General features: G+C 39.1%; 1 long non-coding RNA gene across 1 annotated transcript; it reads right to left on the bottom strand.

Annotated features, from left to right (window-relative positions):
• Window positions 1-346: 346 nt before the first annotated feature.
• LOC145094306 (uncharacterized) lies at window positions 347-5,782 on the bottom strand. Its single transcript, XR_013703272.1, has 2 exons — window positions 5,711-5,782; window positions 347-732 (listed from the first exon to the last, which is right to left on the bottom strand). It is a non-coding gene; the product is annotated as an uncharacterized LOC145094306 (long non-coding RNA).
• Between the last annotated feature and the right edge of the window lie 16,074 nt (window positions 5,783-21,856).

Raw genomic sequence — 21,856 nt, 5'->3', positions numbered from 1 at the left:
TTCATGCACAATCAAAGCAGGCTTAGCATTGTCAACGTTCTTCTTCTTTCAAAGCTCTCCTATCTTCCGAAGATAGTAAGCTTCATCTTTATCTTCTTCGTCCTTCTTCTCATTCATTCTCTTCAGCATACACTCCTTTTCTAAATGACTCTTTCTATGACAATAATTGTAGTCATAGCTAGAATCTCCCACCAGCTTGTTTTCATTCTTCAACTCATCAGGAAGAAAGTCACAAAATATGATATATATATATATATATATATATATATATATATATATATATATATATATATATATAATTAAAAGGAAAAGAACTGCAATTCAGTTTTAAAACACCAAATTAACATACACATAACATACACACATATATCTTAAATCTCACGATACACACATATATCTTAAATCTCACGAAATACACATAATACATATTGAAGGTAAAAGGGAAACCAAATGGAGAACATACATGCTTCAACGACGCCAAACGTTTTGTCTTCCTTAAGAAACCGGATAAAGTCATGAACTTGGATATTGAAGACCCTAGCATTGATATCAGCTCTACTCTGGGGATCGGTCTGATGATGTGCATCCATATAGCTGGTGATCTCTGGCCACTTCAAATCGCATGTAAACATGATAAAGTACTGTGGGTTGCCATAGATCCTACATATGGAAAGGTGTGACAACCCAAGTTGTCCCGTTACATTTCCCCGTTACCGTTAACATAATATTCCACTGTATAAAAGTTCTGTTAATTAGAGGGCGTCAATTTAATAAACATTCCATTGGTTTACATTAATATGCCGTTAAGTCGTGATAAAAGGAAATAAAAACACATAACATACATTTCCATTTAATTGGAAAAAGTTAGTTTTTATTATTACGACCACTAAATCGGGTGCGACCAAAAGCCCCGTTTAACGGCAGTATCGGGTAAAATTCCACTGAGCCCCGACTCGGAACCCTATATAAAGGTGAGTGGAGTCCATTGGAGACTTTTTACACTCCCTAAACACTCTCTCTCTATACTCTCTCTCTAGACTCGTTTTCGCCCCGAATCCGCAACCAAACGCTTCCAAATTGTAAGTCCGCTTACCCTAGCCTATTCTAAACATATTGATTCATGTTTATAGCTTAGAAATCGAAGCTAGAAGCTGTTGAAAAGGATTTTACGGCCTAAGCTCCTCCTTAGGCCGTAAACACCTAAAATGAGGCCAAAATGACCCCCAAAAGTCCCTAAAAGCTTGGAAATAAATAGGGGAATTAGCCTAGGAGTGTTTGCACATTTAAAACATTCATTTTGAGGCCTAAAAGAGAGTTTACGGCCCAGGCATATGCCAAGGCCGTAAACACCTCTAAACTATGTCAAAATGCCTCCAAAACACTCCCAAACCACCCTAGGGCTTAACACATAAATTAGGGGCTTATTCTCTTGGGTTTAGATCACTTAAACATTAAGAATTGGAGGATTAAAAGGAGTTTACGGACCAGACATGTGTCAAGGCCGTAAACTCCCCAAACCAAGCCAAAATGTTGGTTTTTGTTCCCCAAATGGCCTTAGACATTTACCATAAAATACTAGGATTGAAACAAGGGCTTAAACTCAATGAATGGAGGGTGTATGAGAGTTCACGGCCAAGCCATAGAGCTTACGGCCGTAAACTCTCAAAGGTTGGTCATTTGGACCATAAACTCTAAAGGAGACCCGTTTTGGAACCCCAAACACCCCTATAGCCTTGAATAAATTACTAGAAGTGATATAAGGGCTTGAAACTTCACCAAACTAAAGGGATGAGAGTTTACGGCCGTAAACTCCCTTAGGAGTTGTCCCTAGGCCGTAAACTCCAATATGATGCCCTTAGAAGCCTTAAACCCACTCATGCCTTTTTGGAAAAGTACTTAGAATAATCCCATGAACAAGTAGAAGCCTTAAAACACACTAGATACCCTCACCATGAGTTTACGGCCGTAAACTCATGGTGAGATGTCCCTAGGCCGTAAACACAACTTTGGGAGTTTACTCTCAGAGAGTAAACTCCATTCCTAAGCCACACGCACCTTTAGACGCTACCCGGGACACCCAAACACTTATCCAAAGTGTTTTCCGCTCCTTTGATCGCGTATAAGTGTTTAATTAGTATTAAATATACTAATTGTATATGAACATATGTATCATATGTTAAATAGTTCATTGTGTGTGTTCGAGTCCTTGCGTGACACCGAACGCCCAAACGGCACCTTCGTCGGACCTACTTACGCCAGGTGAGTTCATACCCCTGAATGAACCTTTCAATGTTTTTACATGTTTTATACGAGGGGGGAATACAAGTTCAACATGCCAGTTATCATATCAATCACATGTGATTGATAACCCGCATGTACAAGATTTTACCACACTTTACACTGTTTTACCGAGTAGGATACTATGATGACTTTCAATAAGGTTTTCAAACTGTTTCAAACTCTTACTTATACTGTTTTATTTAAAATCATTTCAAACTGGTTTATAAAGGTTCCAAAGATTTCTAAAGGTTTTCCCACTTATTTTACCAAAGAATACAAATACGATTTTCCTGAGTATAACGGTTTCTCCATGGTTTTCATGTATACTTTTACTTGTTAGTTATTGCTGCTTCACTTATACTTATTTTAAACTCCTACTCGATAACGCTTTCACTTTGTGATGCGTTTATACTTGGTATTGTCTCTATTTTGCTTATACTTATAGTCGCTTATACCGATAGACGCTCTTACTTCACTTATTGTCGTCTCTACTTCGTGATACGCTTATACTTGTTCGACACTCATACTTCACTTGCGACCGCTTCTACTTCACTTGTTCGACACTCATACTTCACTTGCGACCGCTCCTACTTCACTTGTTCGACACTCCTACTTCACTTATTAGACACTCCTACTTCACAAGAATCACTTCTACTTGATACACACTCAGTCGTAGTTAGATGTATGTATGTGCTTGTATAGATGCATATAAATAATGATTGAAGGACTTAGGAAGGTGAGTCCGCCCTATTTCCTTTTCTTCGTTGAGATGTGGTCTGGTGGGATCGGATGTCCATCCGAAGGTCGTTTGATTCATTACTTATATATTATGTACACAAGCATAGACATACGGGTTTACTTCAGTCAATTCAGCTAAGAGTCTCTACCTCTAGTTCAGCACTTACATTAGAAACCCACTAGTTGGAAGTCTCTACCCACTATTTGGGATGCATCTTCAAGACACGGCCTTCTCCGTTGTCTAGTTGGTAACCAGAGTCTCCTGTAGGGAGAGCGGGCATTGTGTGTATAGATCTATACGGGATTGACAACCCCGCACCCAGACTGCTAGCTACAGTCTCGGCCTACCAAGCCAACGGGTGACAAATGTCACATTTTAGACGCTTGTAGGGCGTCTGGTACTCTAGTCAGTATGGTTACGAGTATCCCGGGTTACCTTATAATTCATTGGCTTTAAGGTAACAATATTTTGCCAACAATTTACACTGTATTCTGGTAATTCATTTTCAGAGTCACACTGTTTTGACCTTACAAGACATATCTTTCATTTGATATTGTCTGGGGTCTGTCTCCTCTGTTTTGACCTTACAAGACGTATCTATCGTTTGATGCTGTCTGGGATCTGTATCCACTGTATTCACTGTTTTAGACCTTGCTAGACGTATCTTTCATTTCATATTGTATGCGGTCTGTATTCACTGTTTTGGACCTTACCAGTTGTACCTTTCATTTGGTACCTTCTGGGGTCTGTGTCTCTATTTGTTAGACTGAACCAGGCGTGTCGTTCGTTCAATACTCTCCTCGAGTCTATGATTCCTTGCCTTAGTCAGCAGTCCTCACTGCTGAGGCCTATGTTATTCCCTGATGTCATTTGCTTTCCTCGATAATCAAATTCAGTATTTTGATAATGATAGCAATTTAGGGAAAATAACTTTTTACCACATAACGCTGACCAGTCTTGGTAGAAGGCTGCTTTTATTAAAGGAAATATAGGATTTTCTGGAAAGAACCCTAATACACTGAAATCTCTTAAACTACTACTTTTATTAAAGTTATTTGAATGAAAACGTCACTAAATGCTTATGAACTCACCAGCATTTGTAAAAATGCTGATACTCGCTTTTCAAATAACTTGTATTCTCAGGTTAGCATTAGACAGGTACACCTCTAGAGCTGTTGATGAAGACGGCTTAGTACGTTGCTGTACTTATTATATTTGTTTGTATACTTTGAATTGCTGTAATGTAAACCGTGTAAAACTATTACTATTATGTTTTGTTGTACTTTGATTACTATAATGCACATGTTGTGATACTTGACATGACGTCATCCACCCCAGAACGTTTCCGCCGTTCCGGTTTTCGGGTGTGACAAAAGGGCGTCTAGATAATGATTGTACATGAACCAGGGACCACCAATAAACGATGCAGGCAAGAATACACGTTTCCCAACAACAGCAGCCTCTCTATCCCCCTTTGAAAGCGCATCATAGAGACCACTAACGTAATCGGACCGAAGATTTGCTTGATGTACTCCAAACGGCCTTCTTCTATACATGTATATGCATCTACTAAATACTGTTGGAAGAGACGGGATGAATTTACAATTGGAGACCAGATATGTTGACGGGCATGGATGTAACATGCATAATACATATTGACAGTAAGATTTTGAGCAGTTGCACCCCTTTGATTACCAAGTTTCAAACGGGGTGACCAACCCTCTTCACCATATGGAAACAAAAGGGGGTACTGTAACGGCCTATAACTCGGGTGTAGCTTACTGATACGTTGGGGACGACCAGATTGTGAGTGGACTATAATGTCATATGTGGTAGCTGTCGTGTCATCACCACTCACAATACATCCCAACGAACCTGCTGAGGGCAGATCATACCTACGGTCAGGAACAGTGTTAAACAAGCGAACCGCATAAGACTCTAAATTACTTGCTTCGGCCATCTGTTTTGCAGTCTTGAAAGTCCGCACATATTCATTATTAGCAGCAAAGAAGTCAACCAAAAACCTAACAACAATTGGGTCCAAATTGCTTCCTTTACAATCATCAAAAGCCCACAATCGATTTTCCACTTCATGATCTGTATCAAACAGGTAAAGCTGCAAAAACCTCGGACCTTTGACAGGATCAGGAGACAGAGAACCAATCTTGTGACTGATCTGACCTGATATCTTAAAAACATAGGGACCCCGGCTATCATTCACATCCTCATGAATATTAGCCCCAAAGGAAGTCATGGAAAACATACTATTATAGGCCCTAATATCTTATAAAAAAAAATTCGACTTTCTTACAACGCAATAAACGGAGCTGGAAACGGAGAAGGATACGGAAGGACAACGGTGCCAGCTCTACAACAATGGGTTTACCGTGCGTGAGCAGCGGTAGACACATTAACAGCCCTCTCGACATACCAGAATAATGCACCACAAAATTCACATACCCAACTGCAATCACCACAGTCGTGGTACTGTGGAAGTACAGATAGTCGATCTAGACGCCGATACTTTCGTCGACCACCAATATCAACACCACCCGACGACGACGCAACGTCACGACGGGTCCGCTTGGTCGGAACCGCCATGACATGGAAACAGGGCCAGACAACGGCAACAAACGAACCAAAAATAGGAAAAAAAAAATATAGAAAAGAAGAAGAACGGACTAAATTTACCTTGATGATACGAAGAGCGAAGTCCATACACTGTTGCAAATGGCGAAGACAAAAAGAAAGACAGATGGAAAAGAAAGAAAGATAACGAATCCAAAAGGAAAATATGAGAAAGAAAAAACACGTGGAACTGAGGAACAAATGACATGAAGATGCCAAACATTAAAATATTATTTATCCTACCTTTCTTCACCAACCATATTAATTGAGAACTCCCAATAAAAGAGTTCAACAAAACGGACTACACAGACAATTTCACAAAAATATAAGGAAACAAATATGAACATAGCCCAGGGGAGAAATTGACAAACAAAGCCTACGGTTACTGTTCTTTTTTTTTTTCATTTCCTTAATATATATATATATATATATATATATATATATATATATATATATATATATATATATATATATATATATATATATTACTCGTTTAACCATCAAGAACATTAGAATAATTGTTAAAAGTCAATTAAACAATTTAAACATTAAAGGGATTAATAAATAACAATAGAATTTGGTCAACTTGTGAATGGGATTTGACTTTTTCTAATAATATATGAGAGCATTGATACATATAGTAAAAATATGTGTTAGACTTTGAATTTTCACGTTGTTTTAAATAGATAAAACTAACCATATTTTATTTATTGGGAAAAACCGTTGAAACTTCCGATTATATTATTAATGATGAAACCGAAAAAGATCACCTAATCGTTCAATTTCATCGAACATAAAAATAGATAAGTTAGGTTCAAATAATGGATAGACTCGGATAACACCAAATACACTTGAAAATTGTGAAACACTGAAATAATGTAGTAAACGAATCAAATGGAAATATTATATTGGAAGAGAAAAGCAAAAGTTAAGAATGTTGATGGGGTCTAAATATAACAATATGCTAATGAGCGGCCCACGTGCCTTGATTATGACTAATATTGTCGGTATTATCAACCATACAAGATACATCCGAGTAGTGTTTAATATAAAACTAAATGATTATATATATATATATATATATATATATATATATATATATATATATATATATATATATATATATATATATATATATATATAGGAATGAGTTCGATGGAAAACAAATAACTAGGGCAACATCTACCGGAACCAATAATCAAATGACACGTGTCCATTTCTTTCTTCACAATTAATGTATTGTGGAAGTTATTATGGAAGTGATGTGTTGTCATGTTTTCATTGGTTCAAATATGTGTTGCCCTAATCATTCATTTTTCATATAACTTTTCCCTATATATATATATATATATATATATATATATATATATATATATATATATATATATATATATATATATATATATATATATATATATACTTGAAGCGTTCAATCGATAATATATTTGAAAAAAATATTTGAGACTACTTAATTACTTTTAATTAAAATTATAAAATAATATTCATATAAATCAAAAAATAATTACAAAAAATTAAAAAATCAACTAACCAACACCACTCACCACTCACCACCACTATCAACCACACATTAACACAACCTACAACTTACAACCCATTATCACCACCCAACCAATCACCCATCACCACAACCTACAACCCATTACCACCACCCTCTAACGACCACCCACTAACATTACCAACCACCCTGAGTGCTCGGAACTACTCCGAGATCACCGATGAAATTCTTTAGCCAAGCCACTTCGTTTGAAATTTCACTCGTTGCTATGTACTCTGATTCACAAGTAGAATCAGCCACCGTGTCCTGCTTGGAACTTTTCTATGTGATTGCACCTCCAGTTAATAGAAACACCCATCCATATTAAGAACGAAGATTGTCTGTATATGTTTGAAAGTTGGCGTCACAATGACCGCTTACTCTCAATGTATCAGTGCCACCAAGGACTAGGATCAGACCCTTTGTCCTTCGTAGATACTTGAGAATGTTTTTTACTGCTGTCCAATGAGCTCTACCAGAATTTCCCTAAATGCGACTGATAATGCATAAAGCAAAAGAAACATAAAAAGGGCGAGTACATGTCATAGCGTACATGATTGATCCTACAACCGAAGCATATGGGACTCGACTCATTTTTGCTATCTCTTCATCTGTATTAGGGCTTTGAGTCTTACTCAACTTGGCATTACTCTGAATAGGTATCTCTCTTTTCTTGGATTTGTCAATACAAAAACATTTTAGTACCTTATCCAAGTATGTATTTGACTAAGACCAATTAGTCTTTTCTTTCAATCTCTTAATGTAACATCCAGGTTTCAGGGATAAGCATTTTTGACAATATAATAGTCTAGGTCAACTCTTGTAACTCTTTTTGAAGTAATAAAGATGAAATATTTGAGTATTATGTTAATTATGTGTATTTGGGTGCTTATTACTTTATTATAAATATATATTTAATAAAGAATAAAAATAAACGTCAAAAATTAAACTGTGAGATAAGCCCGATATCTTTATATAAAGTTGTAGTGGTCGAAACAAGGATTACGGGGATATAAAGAACGCCGAAATCCGAGTTATAACGAAGAAGTTATGACATGTCGAAGTTTCGCGACAGAACCGACACGATACCGGAAAGCATAAATAGTGATTTTACGATAGAGCGAGATTTAGCCTTAGCGAACTAAACAAAAGTCGTAGAATACATTAAATCGAGAGCGTCCATAAAAAGAACGCCCAAATCTGACTTCGTATGAGGAAGTTATGATTTTTCGATGTTTCGGATTAGCAGTGTACAACCCGAAATTCGAATATTAGATCGAGCGGTTTTTAGCCGACACGACCTGAACAAGAATCGAAGATCTCGTTAAGATTAGCGTAACGAGAAAAAGATGGGCAAAAACGGACATCGGATGAAGAAATTATGAGAATTTAACAGACCAATCCTGTCTCGGCCTGTTAATAATATAACTTTTAAAATAGATTCAAAATTAGCTGACAGAGTCTAATCGAAAGTTGTAGAGTACGTTCCCACCTTCATGTGGATATAAAGAACGTCGAAAACGGAGCTCGTACGCGAAAGTTACATATTTTTAAAGTTGAAGCATGAAATTGCGAAGTCTGTTGCTAAATCGATGACGTGGCAGCAACACAACCGTCCAATGATGGTCTCCGAAGTCGCTTCGGATTGCGACACGTCGCCCCTCGCATTATGCCCAGCGTCCGAGCTCGGAACGCGCCGCGTACGCGAACCCTTCATTCGGTCCAGCTTGAGCCACGTCGCACCGTCCAGAGCTTGCCACCTGCAGCTCTTATCCGAGGACTACGCCTCGCGTAACCTCCCTACGCCCAGCGTACTTGCGAGGCCTCGCACCTATAAAAGGGGGTGCCAGGGAAACCGGTTTTTCACACCTTTCTTCACTCTCTCTCTAACTTCTTTCTCTCTCTAAGTGTCCTAAACACTCCTAAACCCTAGGGAACCTCCCTAGCACCCGAAGGAATCCGCGAGGCTCCCGGAGTCCCGAGAAAAAGGGTCTATCGGTTTCGAAACGCTGCTCCAAATAAAGCCCGGTTTTCTTTAAAATCCGTTGTAAGTGAGCTACGTTTACGTAATTTTTAATATAACTTTCAAATAATTATAGGAATGTTATTAGATCCTTAAAATAATTATCTGTGCTATTATTATGAGTTATATTGAGTGTTATTTAACGCTTATATAATAAAAATAATAGCTAGACTAATAATTTGTCGCGGTTATCGTTAGACTAAACCCTAGTGTTATTGGTACTAAGTTTTATCGAAGGAAAATTGTTTTGAGAGTATCGAAGCGCTGTCCGAGTGCTGAGTCACCACCTTTCAGGTGAGTGCATAGTTACTTTCAGCTTACACATAGATATGAAGTATTTTATATAAATTATGTGCTAAGTGTGCATATTATCTGAATACTTGCTATCTATGCTGGATGAACGTTTTATACATGTTTTCAATGATTTAAACTATATATGTATTTTATATCTACGAAAATGTTGGGATAAAACATAGGTAGATGTATTAATTGCTGTGTGATAAAATGAAATAATAAGAGGCCTCGTTATAGATGTTATTGATGATCCAGTCATCTAGCGGAGTATAGATGACGACCACGGACTATTCTAGACAGTCCAATGGAACACTAGCATGCTCGCAACCTATAGGTGTTTATTTGAATTGTGTGCTCACCAGGTGTACTCCATCCCCCACATGGTTGCCTTAAGGACATTTATTGCTGAGGAATCCCCTTAGCAGTAGTGTCCATCCCGATGATAGTCCTTAGACTGGTCCCTGGTGTTAGATGTCTTAGGGACGTAAAGTGAGGATAACGGGAACGGGTAATCGGGTTTGTTTGGTTTGATAAAATTAATAAACTTATTTATTGTGGGTTGAAAACCCTATGTGCTCACCAGGCTCCCAAGCCTGACCCACTCAGTTTCCTATATTACAGGTAGTGGCGCATGAGCATAGATGTGATGTCTCGGGATGAGAGATTAATGGATTTTAGGCCTGTAAATACGGAATAATGTAGTAAGGCCTATGTTGTATTGTTTATGCTTATGATCTGTATCGAGCATGACATCCCGACTCTTTTTAATGAAATACATTTCTACGGAAATGTTTTTGATAAATCTTTATCATATATTGTTTTGGGACAAATTCCGCACACTTTTATTTAAATTGTTACTCTGATTTTTAAACAAAGCATAAACAAAAAAAAAATCGGTCTTTTCTGGCCGTGAAAATGGGGATGTCACAGTTGGTATCAAAGCATTAGTTTTAGCGAACTAGGAATTTTATAGGATTTCTAGACTTAAACTTAGAATGCTAAGCGATGATTGTGAGGTGTGAGCACTAGCTTATTTTAGGAATTGTGCCTAAAATGCTTTTATGTGCTAAATGCTTTGTGCATGTTATGCTGTTATTCGTTCGGATATATGGTCTGTTGCCGACCGGATCTAGAAACCTTATGTGTTTAGGATTCTAAACGTACGACTACGTTATTAGAACTAGCATGTAAACGTTTTGGGGTAATAAAGATGATTTAAACATCAGTCCTAAATAAAGATCTAAATTCACCTTATTCGGTGTATAGATCTAGATGGCAAGGACCCTTAGCGGAAATGTGAATGCAAATGGGAACATAAATCAACCCCCAGTGACTGAGTAAATACCGGTCGTGGAAGCCGCTGCTGAGCCAATAACGATGGCCGGAGTGCAAGCAATGATCCAGGCGATGTTGGATCGTCAAATGGAGGAAACCAGACGTTTGCTCCAGAAAAATCGAGAGGAAGCGACCATACAGATCGAACAGCCTGAATTGAACGAAGGGCAGACTGAGGAGGGAAACTACAGTGGGACTGTTGGTCAAGTCAACCCACCAATAGTTCAACAAAACAACCAAGATTACGGAGTCGAGAGGAATGGATGCAAGTACAAGGATTTTCTGACTTGCAAGCCATCGACTTTCACGGGAAAGGAAGATCCGATTGGGGTCATGGATTGGATCTCGGAGATAGAGTTAGCCTTCATGACGTGCGGTTGCAGAGGAACACTACAGACCACGTTTGCAGTGCGTCAGTTTCGAGGAGGCGCTGTATGTTGGTGGAATAACTTGGGGAAGACTTTAAGCCCCAATGAGCCCCAGCAATTGACATGGGCAGAATTTCTGGTGCAATTCAAATGAAAGTACTGCTCATCTCAAAACCTGCTCGAGCTAGAGAACTAATTTCTAACCCTGAAGAAGGGAAGCATGTCAATCGATGAATACACGAACAACTTCACAGAAAAGATGGAGTTTGCCTTGCGTCTTGTTCCGGATGAGCTGAAGAAAATTGATAAGTACGCAAAGGGACTTCCATGGGAGTATGCGGTGCCAGTGCGTCAAGCACCTACTCTGGAGGCAGCTATCTGGGCTGCCAAGTCTGTGGAGGATATGATTAAGGGAAGAGCTGGCAGCAAAGTTGAGGTTGGCGAGAAGAGGAAATTTGAAGGGTCTGCTAAACCCAACAAAAAGAAGAACAAGTTCGGTTCAAAGAAGCTCGAGGGAGGAGGAAATGAATTGAAATGGTGCGAGAAGTGCAAGAAGAAGCACTCAGGAAAATGTAGCGAGGAAGTAACTTGCTACAAGTATGGGAAAACGGGGCACTATGCCAATGAGTGCACCATCAACAAAAGGGTGTGCTACGAGTGCCGTGAAGAAGGGCATATTGCTAAGGATTGCCCAAAGAAGAAAGATGCGGGAAGGCCCAGCATTCCACCGAAGCTGAAGGCGAGAGCCTTCCAGTTGACGCTCGAGGCTGCAAAGTAGGCAGCAGACGTCACTTCAGGTACCTTTCTTGTAAATGGTTTGCCTGCCAATATACTATTTGATTCTGGAGCCAACTACTCCTTTGTGTCGTGTAAATTTGGTGGAAAACTAGCCTTACCTGTAGAAAAACTTGATAATGCCCTGATTGTAGAAGTTTCCAGTGGCAAGTTCGTACCTGTTAGTAATCATATTAAGAACGTAGTCATCAACCTAAACAGAAACGAATTCCACGAAGAGCTATTACCCATAGAGTTAAACGGTTTCGACATCGATTTGGGTATGGATTGGCTTAGCGCCAACGATGCTGAGATTCAATGCCGAAAGAAGATAGTAAGGGTAAACCCACCCGGAAAGGAATCATTTATGGTGTACGGGGACAAACGCAGAGTGAATTCTGGAATCATCTCCCTGATGAAAGCCAAAAAATGTTTATCCAAAAGATGTGCATCATATTTGGCATTTGTGATTGATGCTAAGAAGGAAAAGAAGGAGGTGCATAATATACCGGTTGTGTGTGATTATCCGGAAGTCTTTCCTGAAGATCTTCCCAGATTACCACCTGATAGACAAGTGGAGTTTCGGATAGACTTGTTACGAGGTACAACACCGATAGCAAAGGCACCTTACCGATTAGCACCGACGGAGACGAAGGAGCTTATGACGCAACTTCAGGAGCTGTTGGACAACGGTTTCATTCGACCTATTTCATCACCCTAGGGAGCTCCGGTGTTATTCGTGAAGAAAAAGGACGGAAGTATGAAAATGTGTATAGACTACCGAGAGCTGAATAAGGCAACGGTGAAGAACAAGTATCCCTTGCCGAGGATTGATAACCTATTCGATCAGCTGCAAGGTTCGAGCTACTTCTCAAAGATCGATCTTAGGTCAGGATATCATCAGTTGAAGGTAAGAGAGCAGGATATTGAGAAGACTGCATTTAGAACGAGATATGGACACTACAAGTTCTTGGTTATGTCATTCAGACTAACCAATGCTCCAGCAGCATTCATGGATTTGATGAATAGGGTTTGTAAACCATTCCTCGATAAATTCGTGATAGTGTTCATTGACGACATTTTGATCTACTCGAAAAGCCAAGAGGAGCATGGCAAGCACCTACGGGAAGTGTTGGAAATGTTAAAGAAGGAGAAGCTTTACGCTAAGTTCTCCAAATGTGACTTTTGGATACGAGAAGTCCAGTTCTTGGGCCACGTGGTTAACCAAGAAGGGATAATGGTTGACCCCGCAAAGATCGAGGCTATGATGAAGTGGGAACGTCCAAAGAGTCCCACGGAGATCCGAAGCTTTCTAGGATTAGCCGGATATTACCGACGATTTATCCAAGGCTTTTCTTCGATAGCTCCTCCATTGACAACTTTGACTCACAAAGGAGCTACATATACGTGGAGTGAGAAACACGATGAGGCATTCGAGAAGCTAAAGAAGAAGTTATGTGAAGCACCGATACTTTCTCTACCAGATGGAGTTGAAGACTTCACGGTTTACAGTGATGCATCTGGAGTCGGCTTGGGTTGTGTTCTGACCCAAAGAGAAAAGGTGATAGCATACGCATCTCGACAATTGAAAGAGCACGAAAAGAACTACCCGACTCATGATTTAGAGTTGGTAGCGGTAGTTTTTGCTCTAAAGATATGGCGGCATTACCTCTATGGCACGAAGTGCAAGCTTTTCACTGATCATAAGAGTCTCCAGTATCTATTTAATCAGAAAGAATTGAACATGAGGCAACGACGCTGGCTAGAGTTACTCAAGGACTACGACTGTGAAATACTCTACCACCCTGGTAAAGCAAATGTTGTCGCTGATGCTCTCAGTTGGAAAGTCAACCTTGAAAGGAAAAGGCCAAGAGCGTTGAGAATCAAAGTCATCTCGACAATTGTGGAAAGTATCAGGAAGGCTCAAGAAGAAGCTTTAGAGAAGAATGACCGAAAGGAAGAACGTTTGGGCAAAATGTTAGTGTTCGGTACAAACAGTCGAGGACTGAAGGTATTCCAAGATGGGATTTGGGTACCTAAGACAGGAGGAATAAGAGACCTTCTGATGGAAGAAGCACACAAGACCATGTACTCGATTCATCCCGGTAGCACTAAAATGTATAGGGACCTAAAACCCTACTACTGGTGACCGACGATGAAGCTCGATGTTGCGAAATATGTGGCCGATTGTGTGACATGTGCGAGAGTTAAGGCACAACATCAGAAACCGTATAGGAGTTTAGAACCTTTACCTGTACCCATGGGTTAATGGGAAGACATCACCATGGATTTTGTGACTAAACTGCCCAGGACGAAGAACGGACACGACATGATTTGGGTAGTCGTGGATCGTTTCACCAAGAGTGCACACTTCATAGCAGCCAACGAGAAGTGGTCTATGGATAAGCTCGCAAATGCTTATGTGAAGGAAATTGTAAGACTTCACGGTGTTCTTCTTACGATTGTATCAGATCGTGATAGCCGTTTCACGTCAAGGTTTTGGAGGAGTCTACAAGAGGAATTGGGTACGAAATTATGTTTGAGTACGGCTTACCATCCGCAAACTGATGGTCAGAGCGAAAGAACGATTCAAACACTAGAAGATATATTGAGAGCATGTAACCTTGAGTTCCAAGGGAATTGGGACGAGCACTTACCTCTGGTAGAATTTTCCTACAACAACAGTTTCCACTCGAGCATCAAGATGGCACGTTATCAAGCCTTGTATGGACAGAAGTGTCGTACGCCGTCTTGTTGACTTGAAGCCAGAGGGAAGCAGTTTATGGACCCCGAGATAGTCCATGAGACTGCTGAGAAGTTGAACGTGATTAGGGAAAGAATGTTAGCAGCTCAGGATCGTCAGAAGAGCTATGCTGACAAGAAAAGACGACCGATGACCTTCGAAGTTGGGGATTCGGTTTTGCTAAAAGTCTCACCGTGGAAGGGACTTATAAGATTCGGGAAACGAGGAAAGCTAAGTCCAAGGTTTATTGGACCGTTTAAAGTTCTTCAAAAGATTGGGAACCAAGCTTATAAATTGGAATTGCCCGAAGAACTCGATGGTATTCATAACACCTCCCATGTGTGTTATTTGAGGAAATTCACGGGAGAAGTTCCCGACATAATTCCAATCTTAGAGTTAAGGATGGATGAGAATAAGAGGCTGATCGAAGAGCCTGAGGAAATTGTTGACCGTAAGACTAAGAAGTTACGATGCAAGATGGTCGACTTAGTGCTAGTCCGATGGAAACATTCGAATGGGCCGAATCTCACTTGGGAAACAGAGGATGACATGATGAGTCGTTATCCACATCTGTTTGTTGATGCATGATTCTGGGACAGAATCATCCTAAGGGGGGAGAGAATTGTAACGCCCAGGTTTCAAGGCTAAGCATTTTTTACAATGTAATAGTCTAGGTCAACTCTTGTAACTCTTTTTGAAGTAATAAAGATGAAATATTTGAGTATTAAGTGAATTATGTGTATTTGTGTGCTTATTACTTTATTATAAATATATATTTAAAAAAGAATAAAAATAAGCAACAAAAATTAAAGTGTGAGATAAGCCCGATATCTTTATATAAAGTTGTAATGGTCTAAACAAGGATTCTGGGGATATAAAGAACGCCGAAATCCGAGTTATAACGAAGAAGTTATGACCTGTCGAAGTTTCTCGACAGAACCGACATGATACCGGAAAGCATAAATAGTGATTTTACGATAGAGCGAGATTTAGCCTTAGCGATCTAAACAAAAGTCGTAGAATACATTAAACCGAGAGCGTCCATAAAAAGAACGCCCAAATCTGACTTCGTACTAGGTTTTATCGAAGAAAAATTGTTTTAAGAGTATCGAAGCGCTGTCCGAGCACCTTTCAGGTGAGTGCATAGTTACTTTCAGCTTACACATAGATATGAAGTATTTTATATAAATTACGTGCTAAGTGTGCATATTATCTGAATACTTGCTATCTATGTTGGATGAACGTTTTATACATGTTTTGAATGATTTAAACTGTATTTGTATTTTATATCTACAAAAATGTTGGGATAAAACATGGGTAGATGTATTAGTTGTTGTGTGATAAAATGAAATAATGAGAGGCCTCGTTATAGATGTTATTGATGATCCAGTCATCTAGCGGAGTATAGATGACGACCACGGTCTATTCAAGACAGTCTAGTGGAACACTAGCAGGCTCGCAACCTGTAGGTGTTTATTTGAAATGTGTGTTTATTTCAACTGTGTGCTCACCAGGTGTACTCCATCCCCCACATGGTTGCCTTAAGGACATTTATTGCTGAGGAATCCCCTTAGCAGTAGTGTTCATCCCGATGATAGTCCTTAGACTAGGTCCCTTGTGTTAGATGTCTTAGGGACGTAAAGTGAGGATAACATGAATGGGTAATCGGGTTTGTTTGGTTTGATAAAATTAATAAACTTATTTATTGTGGGTTGAAAACCCTATGTGCTTACAAGGCTCCCAAGCCTGACCCACTCAGTTTCTTGTATTACAGGTAGTGGCGCATGAGCATAGATGTGATGTCTTGGGATGAGAGATTAATGGATTTTAGGCTTGTAAATACGGAATAATGTAGTAAGGCCTATGCTATGTTGTTTATGCTTATGATCTATATCGAACATGACATCCCGAGTCTTTTTAATGAAATACATTTCTACGGAAATGCTTTTGACAAATCTTTATCATATATTTTTTTGGGACAAATTCCGCACACTTTTATTTAAATTGTTACTCTGATTTTTAAACAAAGCATAAACAAAAAAAATCGGTCTTTTCTGGCCGTGAAAATGGGGATGTCACACTTAATATTCTTATCCCAAGAATACAGGCTGCCTGCCTAGATCCTTCATAGCAAAACACTTTCCGAGCCAAGACTTTATTTCTTGCGAAGTTGGAATGCCATTTCCTATAAGAAGTATGTCATCAACATACAATACTAGAAAAGTTACTATACTCCCACTAGCCTTAACATACACACACGACTCATCTTCACTCCTAGAGAAACCAAATTCTTTGACTTTCTCATGGAAGTAAAGATTCCAGCTAGGAGATGCTTGTTTCAATCCATAAATTGATCTCACAAGCTTACACACACTATTAAGAAACTTTGCATCTAAAAAACCCTATGGCTGACTCTTGTAAACATCTTTAGCTAACTTCCCATTAAGGAAAGCTGTTTTTGACATCCGCCTGTCATATTTGTCACACCCCAAAACCGGAACGGCGGAAATGCTCTAGGGTGGATGACGTCATGTCAAGTATCACAACACATGCATTATAGTAATCAAAGTACAACAAAATATTTCATTAATAGTAATAATTTTACATGGTTACATTAGTATACATCAAAGTAATACAAGTAAATATAAGTAAGTACGGCATGGCACTAAGCTATCTTCATCAACAGCTCCGGGGATGTACCTGTCTAATGCTAACTTGAGAATACAAGTTATTTGAAAAGCGAGTATCAGCATTTTTACAAATGCTGGTGAGTTCATAAGTATTTAGTGACATTTATCCAAATAACTTTATAAAGTAGTAGTTTAAGTGTTTACTGTGTATTAGAGTTCTTTCCAGAAAATCCTATATTTTCTTTAATAAAGCAGCCTTCTACCAAGACTGGTCAGTGTTATGTGGTAAAAAGTAGTTTTCCCTTAATTGCTATCATTATCAAAATACTGAATTTGATTATTAAAGAAAGCAAGAGACGTCAGGGAAATACATATGCCTCAGCAGTGAGGACTACTGACTAAGGCAGAGGAATCATAGACTCCAGGAAAGTATCGAACAAACGACACGCCTGGTTCAGTCTAACAAGTGGGGACACAGACCCCAGAAGGCACCAAAAGAAAGGTACAAATGGTAAAGTCTAAAACAGTGAATACAGACCCCAGACAGTATCAAATGAAAGATACGTCTTGTAAGGTAAAAACAGAGAATACAGACCCCAGACAGTATCAAATGAAAGATACGTCTTGTAAGGTCAAAAACAGTGTGACTCTGAAAATGAATTACCAGCATACAGTGTAAATTGCCGGTGAAATACCGTTACCTTAAAGCCAATGAATTATAAGGTAACCCGGGATACTCGTAACCATACTGACTAGAGTACCAGACGCCCTACAAGCGTCTAAAATATGACATTTGTCACCCGTTGGCTTGGTAGGCCGGGACTGTAGCAAGAAGTCTGGGTGCGGGGTTGTCAATCCCGTATAGATCTATACACACAATGTCCGCTCTCCCTACAGGAGATTCTGGTTACCAACTAGACGACGGAGAAGGTCGTGTCCTGAAGATGCATCCCAAATAGTGGGTAGAGACTTCCAAATAGTGGGTAGTGTGTAAGTGCTGAACTAGAGGTAGAGACTTCCAAATAATGGGTAGTGTGTTTCTAATGTAAGTGTAGACTAGAGGTAGAGACTCTTAACTGAACTGCCTAGAGCATTACTATATGTCCATACTTGTATACATAATATATAACTAATGAACCAAACGACCTTCGGACGGCCATCCGATCCCACCAGACCACATCTCAACGAAGAAAAGGAAATAGGGCGGACGAACCTTCCTAAGTCCTTCAATCATTATTTATATGTACCTATACAAGCGCAGACATACATCTAACTACGACTAAGTGTGTATCAAGTGGAAACGTATCATCGTGGTGTGAAATCATACAGTGTGGAATAACCGAATCGTGAGGTATAAGTTTACCAAGTATAAGTGTATCACGAACTGGAAACAACAACTGGTGAAGTAAAAGCGTCTAACAAGTGTAAGCGACTACAAGTATAAGCGATATAGAGACAATAACCGGTATAAGCGTATCACGAAGGGAATGCGTTGTCAAGTAGGAGTTTTAAATAAGTAAAAGCGAAGCAACAGTAACTAACAAGTAAATGTATACGACGTGAAAGAGAACTTTGATGAAAACCTTGTAAAAACCTTTATACTCAGGGAAAATCACATTTGGTATTCTTTGATAAAATAAGTTTGAAAGCCTTTAGAAGTCTTTTGGAAACTTTATAAACCAGTTTAAAATGAATTTAGATAAAACAATATAAGTAAGAGTTTTGAAACAATTGAAAACCTTTTTGAAAACCATTATAGTATCCTACTCAGTAAAACAGTGTACAGTGTGGTAAAATCTTGAGCATGCGGGTTATCAATCACGAAGGGAATGCGTTGTCAAGTAGGAGTTTTAAATAAGTAAAAGCGAAGCAGCAGTAACTAACAAGTAAATGTATACGGCGTGAAAGAGAACTTTGATGAAAACCTTGTAAAAACCTTTATACTCAGGGAAAATCACATTTGGTATTCTTTGATAAAATAAGTTTGAAAGCCTTTAGAAGTCTTTTGGAAACTTTATAAACCAGTTTAAAATGAATTTAGATAAAACAATATAAGTAAGAGTTTTGAAACAATTGAAAACCTTTTTGAAAACCATTATAGTATCCTACTCAGTAAAACAGTGTACAGTGTGGTAAAATCTTGAGCATGTGGGTTATCAATCACATGTGATTGATATGATAACTGGCATGTTTAACTTGTATTCCCCCCTATAAAACATGTAAAAACATTTAAAAGGTTCATTTAGGGGTATGAACTCACCTGGTGTAAGTAGGTCCGACGAAGGTGCTGTTTGGGCGTTCGGTGTCACGTAAGGACTCGAACACACTCAATGACCTATTTAACATATGATAACATATGTTTACATACAATTAGTATATTTAATACTAATTAAACAAGTATACGAGCTCAAAGGAGCGGAAAACACTTTGGTTAAGTGTTTGGGTGTCCCGGGTAGCGTCTAAAGGTGTGTATGGCTTAGGAATGGAGTTTACTCTCCAAGAGTAAACCCTTATTACTTAGTTTACGGCCTAGGGACTACTCACCATGAGTTTACGCCCATAAACTCATGGTGAAGGGTTCTAGTGTGTTTAAGGCTTCTAGTTTGATCATGGAATTATTCTAGGTCCAATTCCAAAAGGCATGAGTGGGTTTAGGGTCTTTAAGGGAACTATAATGGAGTTTACGGCCCAGGGACAACTCCTAAGGGAGTTTACGACCGTAAACTTTCATTTCTTGAGTTTATTGAAGTTTCAAGCCCCTAATACCTTCTTAGCATTTTATAGAAATAGTCTAAGGCCATTTGGGGAACAAAATCAATGTTTTGGGCATGTTTAAGGGTGTTTACGGCCCTGGTACATGCCTGGGACGTAAACTCCTTTTGACCCTTCAATTTTTTGTGTTTAATTGATCCAAACCCCAAATACTAAGTCCCTAAATTATGTATGAAGCCTAAGGGTGGTTTGGGAGTGTTTTGGGGGCTTTTTGACATGTTTAAGAGGTGTTTACGGCCGTGGCATATGCCTGGGCCGTAAACTCTCTTTTACCCCCTAAAATCATGTGATTTAATGTTTAAACACTCCTAGGCTAATCCCTTAATTTATTTCCAAGCCTTTAGGGACATCTTGGGGTCATTTTGGCCTCATTTAAGGTGTTTACGGCCTAAGGAGGAGCTTAGGCCGTAAACTCCTCTTCCATAGCTTCTAAGTCCGATTTTTGGGCTATAAACACAAATCATAATGTTTAGAATAAGCTAGGGTAAGCGGACTTATGATTTGGAAGCGTTTGGTTGCGGATTCGGGGCGAAAACGAGTCTAGAGAGAGAGTATAAAGAGAGAGGGTAAAAAGTCTCCAAATGGAGTTTACTCCCCTTTATATATGGGTGGGAGTTGGAGCTCAGTGGAATTCTACCCAATACTGCCGTTAAACGGGGCTTTTGGTCGCGCCCGATTTAGTGGTCGTAATAATAAAAACTAACTTTTCCAATTAAATGGAAATATGTGTTATGTGTTTTTATTTCCTTTTATCACGACTTAACGGCATATTAAACATAAACAACTGAAATGTTTATTTGATTGACGACCTCTAATTAACGGAACTTTTATAAACTGGAATATTCTGTTAACGGTAACGGGGAAATGTAACGGAACAACTTGGGTTGTCATAATATTTCATAATCATGACAGGCAGTCATGCCAAGCATTATCCTAATGGATTTTATCTTTGCCACTAGTGAGAAGGTCTCATCATAGTCAATCCATAGGGTTTGAGTAAAGCCCTTCTCAACTAGTCGTGCCTTGAAAGTGAGCACCTTTCCATCCATTTCGGTCTTCTTCTTGATGATCTATTTGCAACCAACTGTCTTTCGATCAGGTTCTTGACAAACCAAATTACAAACTAGGTTATCATACATGGACTTGATCTCGATATCCATTGCCTCTTTCTACTAGGGAGCTTTAGGGCCTGCCATTGCTTCCTTCTAGTTAGCCGATCATCTAATTTTTCGAGTATACGATCATTAACAAATGTGTCATTGTAACACTCCAAATCAAGTAAACCATTCAAACTCCTTGAAATGATCTAATTTGGAAAAAAATGGTCCCTTTTGTATGTTGGGCATACCTAAGTGTACGCTTAGTGAGCTATGGAGGAAGAATCGCGAATGAATATTGAATACGTGGGGCGTACGCGACAGAGGAACAAAACCATAAAACCCGGACTTGACACCTATTTATTCATCCGTAAGCCACTTGGACCAAATCCTAATCAACCTCTAGATACACATTTCGTCCATTTACCTCAGTTTTCCTTTGAGAGTGAGATTTTGGAGCATAGAAGGGTGTTGGAGGCCATTTTGGAGCTTATTCAAGAAGAAGACGTTAATGAGCAAGCTTGGTGTGGCATTGGGCTTCAAGAACCTGCATCTAGTTCACCTTGAGAAGCTCCTGGAGGTATAAAGTATTAATCTTGACATCTTACTCATTAGATT

This window comes from Lactuca serriola, chromosome 3 (assembly GCF_051521515.1).
Source record: "Lactuca serriola cultivar US96UC23 chromosome 3, Lser_US96UC23_V15, whole genome shotgun sequence".
Lineage (NCBI taxonomy): Eukaryota > Viridiplantae > Streptophyta > Magnoliopsida > Asterales > Asteraceae > Lactuca > Lactuca serriola.
This window is presented reverse-complemented; position numbering and strand designations above follow the sequence as displayed.